Source organism: Strix aluco, chromosome Z (genome assembly GCF_031877795.1).
Source record: "Strix aluco isolate bStrAlu1 chromosome Z, bStrAlu1.hap1, whole genome shotgun sequence".
NCBI classification, from domain to species: Eukaryota; Metazoa; Chordata; class Aves; order Strigiformes; family Strigidae; genus Strix; species Strix aluco.
Window position 1 is genome coordinate 83,775,914 of NC_133971.1, and position 4,299 is coordinate 83,780,212.

The following is a 4,299-nucleotide window of genomic DNA, read 5'->3' on the forward strand; positions in this document are numbered from 1 at the left end:
GGTGGGCTCCTTATCCCTGGCTAACACCGCAGGAAGGTGGGCTGCTGATCCTTGGCTAAGAGCGTAGGAAGGTGGGCTCTTTATCCCTGGCTAACAGTACGGCAAGATGGGCTCTTTGTCTCTGGCTACCAGTGCAGCAAGGTGGTGTATTTATCCATGGTAAGAGTGCAGCAAGTTAGGCTCTTTATCCGTGGCAAACATTGTAGCAGGTTGGACTATTAATCTCAGGCTAACAGTGCAGGAAGATCATCTCTTTATCTGTGGCTACCAAGGCAGGAGGGTGGGCTCTTTATCCCTGGCAAACAGTGTAGCAAGTTGGACTATTAATCTCAGGCTTACAGTGCAGCAAGGTGGGCTCCTGATACTTGGGTAACAGTGTAGCATGTTGGGCTCTTTATCCCTGGTTAATAGTGCAGGAATGTCGGCTCTTCATCCTTGGCTAACAGAGCAGCAAGTTGGGCTCTTTATCCATGGCTAACAGTGCAACAAGATGAGCTATTTATCTCTTGGCTACCAGCGCAGGAATGTGGGCTCTTTATCCCTAGCTAACATCGCTGGAAGAAGGACTATTTATCCATGGCCAGCTGTGCAGGAATATGGGCTCATTATCCCTGGCAAACAGTGCAGCAAGTTGGGCTCTTTATCTCTGGCTAACCGTGCAGCAAGGTGGGCTCTTTGTCCCTGGCTAACAGTGCAGAAAGGTGGTCTATTTATCCATGGTATTTGTGCAGCAAGTTAGGCTCTTTATCTGTGGCAAACAGTGTAGCAATTTGGACTATTAATCTCAGGCTAACAGTGCAGGAAGATCGTCTCTTTATCCGTGGCTACCAGCGTAGTAAGTTGGGCTCTTTATCCCTGGCTAACAGTGCAGCAAGATGAGCTACTTTTCTCCTGGCTACCAGCGCAGCAAGGGGGGCTCTAAATCCCTGGCTAAGAGCACAGCTAGGTGGGCTGGTGATCCTTGGCTAAGAGCGTAGGAAGGTGGGCTCTTTATCCCTGGCTAACAATACAGCAGGATGGGCTCTTCATCTCTGGCTAACAGTGCAGCAAGGTGGGCTCTTTGTCCCTGGCTAACAGTGCAGGAACGTGGTCTATTTATCCATGGTAAGAGGGCAGCAAGTTAGGCTCTTTATCCGTGGCAAATAATGTAGCAAGTTGGACTATTAATCTCAGGCTAACAGTGCAGGAAAATCGTCTCTTTATGCGTGGCTACCAGTGCGGGAAGTTGGGCTCTTTATCCCTGGCTAACAGTGCAGCAAGATGAGCTATTTATCTCTGGCTAACAGTGCAGCAAGATGAGCAATTTACCTCTTGGCTAGCAGTGCAGGAAGGTGGGCTCTTTATCCCTGGCTAACAGTGCAGCAAGGTGGGCTCTTTGTCCCTGGCTAACAGTTCAGGAACGTGGTCTATTTATCCATGGTAAGAGTGCAGCAAGTTAGGCTCTTTATCCGTGGCAAACAGTGTAGCAAGTTGGACTATTAATCTCAGGCTAACAGTGCAGGAACATCGTCTCTTTTTCCGTGGTTACCAGAGCAGGAAGGTGGGCTCTTCATCTCTGGCTAACAGCGCTGGAAGATGAGCTATTTATCTCTGGCTAACAGTGCAGCAAGGTGGACTCCTTATCCTTGGCTAACAGCGTAACAAGTTGGGCTCTTTATCCGTGGCTAACAGAGCAGGTAAGTGGGCTCTTTTGTCCTTGTTAACAGTGCTGTAATTTGGGCTATTAATCTCTTTCTAGCAGTGTAGGAAGGTGGTCTCTTCATCCCCGGCTAACAGTGGAGCAAGGTGGGCCCTTTATCCCTGGCTAGCAGCGCAGGAATTTGGTCTCTTTATCCCTGGATCACATCGAAGGAAGTTGGGCTCTTAATCCCTGGCTAACAGCGCAGCAATTTGTGCTCTTTCTGCCTGGCGAACAGTGCAGGAAGTTGGGCTCTTTTTCTCTGGCTAACAGTGTCGCTTTATAGACAGACAAAGCGACACACACAGACTCACATGGGTGAAGAAACGGCTAGTATTTTTATTACTAAAAGCATGCATTTTTATATATTTCAGGTGCCAGAGTGTTACAATGTAACTGTTCAAAAAGTTGTTTTTAACATTCTCACTGGATAACCTTGATCAGTTTCCTCCCTGCATGCTTCATCCTGCTATGTAGTCAGTAACTCCTTGAAAGTTTTCTGCTTTAACCAAAGCTTCCTTATCTCAAGGGTACACCGGAATCTTGTCAAGGTCAAACTCTTCTTCAACCAGGTTATCGGCAAACCAGCTGCTTTCCCCGACAGTAGCCCAAGGGAATGGTATCTATGTGTGTACATTAAAAAAAGGAAAAGAGGTATGGTTAATTAGAATGTAATGGCAAACATGGAACCTGAGCATAATGTAAATGTTATGGAATGAGGGGTGGATACTGTCCCAGTTTCAGCTGGGACAGAGCTAATTTTTCTTCTCAGCAGCTAAAACAGGGCTGTGTTTCAGATCCAGTACGGGATTTGGTATGAGAATAAAGTTGATAATGCAGCGATGCTTTCAGTTGCTGCTAAGGAATCAAGGACTTTCCCACGTCCCATGTCCTGCCCGTGTGCAGGTGCACAAAAAGCTGAGAGGGAGCACAGCCATAGCGATGGACCCAAATTGGCCACTGAAATATTCTGTATCGTACGACATCATGCTCAGTGTATAGAGGAGGGTTGGCCAGGAAGTTTGCTCTCCCTCTCTTCCACGGTTGCAGCTCCCGGATTTTCTCTCCTCTGAGATCGCTCACCAGGAAGGGCTGAGCATCGGTCGGTGGGTGGTGAGCAATCACGCTGTGCATCACTTGTTTGTATATTCTATTATTGCTATAATTATTATAAGTATTTTAATCTCATTTAAATTTTTAGATTGTTTTTATCTCAACCTACAAGTTTCCTTACCTTTACCCATCCAGTTGCCTCCACCAACCCCTGTGCAGAGAAGGTGAGTGAGCGGCTGTGTGGTGTTTGGCTGTCGGTCGGGTTTAAACAACGATATGGCCAAAATGAAAAAAAAATACTGACCAAAGTCAATCATCTTGTGATCCTGTAAATAGCAATCCTGAGTAAGACCCTTTGAGCTCTCCGGGATCACAGCAGGCTGTGACCCAGTATCTCTGAGTTGGGATGCCTCTCAGGGTAGATATCACGAGGATTTCAAATAATAGATTTCTTGAGGATTTCAAAGGAAGATTTCCAAGATCATCTGCTGATAGATGCCAGTGAAGATAAAGGGTTCGAAGATCATCTGCTGACAAATGCTGATGATGCAGAATAGTGAGTAATTCACTACAATCAGATTTCTTCAAAGTTTCAAAGATCGTTTGGTACCAATAATTTACTATCATAGGTTAAATTCTGTATGTGTGTGTGTGTGTGTGTTTGTGTTTACGCATTCGATTTAGGGAAGTTTGTAGTGTTGACTATAACAACTTTTTTAAATCACTCTGATAATTGGTTGATGATTAAATATTGTTAAAAACTGTTCAATCTAATCTTGTGGTTTACCGTAACAGTGTTAATAAATCTTTAATTGCTGCTACCTCAAATTGTGTAGGATCCATAATCACTCGTTCCCCCACAAATTGGTGTAATAACTCAACAAGAGTTACCATTTATATTAATAAGAGTTACCCTTTATATTTTTTCCATTAGACATAAACTGTTGACCAAGTCTGCGACTAAGCCTGGATCCAGCCTCACCTAGACGTCTCTCTGAGAAGGAGTTTAGAAAGCAAGGGGGTCCATTCTGAACTTTGTGACTCAACAGGAGGGTCTCCCTTACCTTTTTATGTCTCTGGTCTCTGTGTAAATAATTTTAAATAAATTCTAACTTGATTTTCCTTTGTATGTTTCTTCCATGTAGTAAGTTATAGAGTGAATGTTGCCATCGAACTTTGCGAAGTCACACTTCTATAACATCACATTAAAATCACTTTTTGCTAATACCTTCCACGGTGTCTCTTCAAGTGATCTAAAACACCCACCCACAACACACCTGCCCGGGGGCCCAGGGGCCCTGAGGACCCCCTACCAGGTGGTGGCCTGGGCCAGCTGGCAGGTGACAGTATGGACCTGGGCAGACTCACGGGACACTGGCAGCGCCATGACAGAGGGCAGCACTCAGGCAGGGACCAGCGGTGACATGGCTGGGGTGGTGAAGCTCCCGCTGGGCACCTCTGATGCTGTCAGAAGCTGGAAGGGAACCTCTCTGCAGGGGGAAGCGAAGAGGGGTGATGGGGTGAGAGCCTGGCGGGCAGAGCTGGCGGGGGAGTTCCCTGGAGAGCAG

At 46.2% G+C, this 4,299-nt stretch overlaps 1 long non-coding RNA gene across 1 annotated transcript; it reads left to right on the forward strand.

Moving 5' to 3' along the window:
- The first annotated feature begins 2,367 nt into the window (after nucleotides 1-2,367).
- Nucleotides 2,368-3,838, forward strand: LOC141918655 (uncharacterized). Its single transcript, XR_012621752.1, has 3 exons — nucleotides 2,368-2,955; nucleotides 3,068-3,287; nucleotides 3,666-3,838. It is a non-coding gene; the product is annotated as an uncharacterized LOC141918655 (long non-coding RNA).
- The last annotated feature ends 461 nt before the right edge of the window (nucleotides 3,839-4,299 follow it).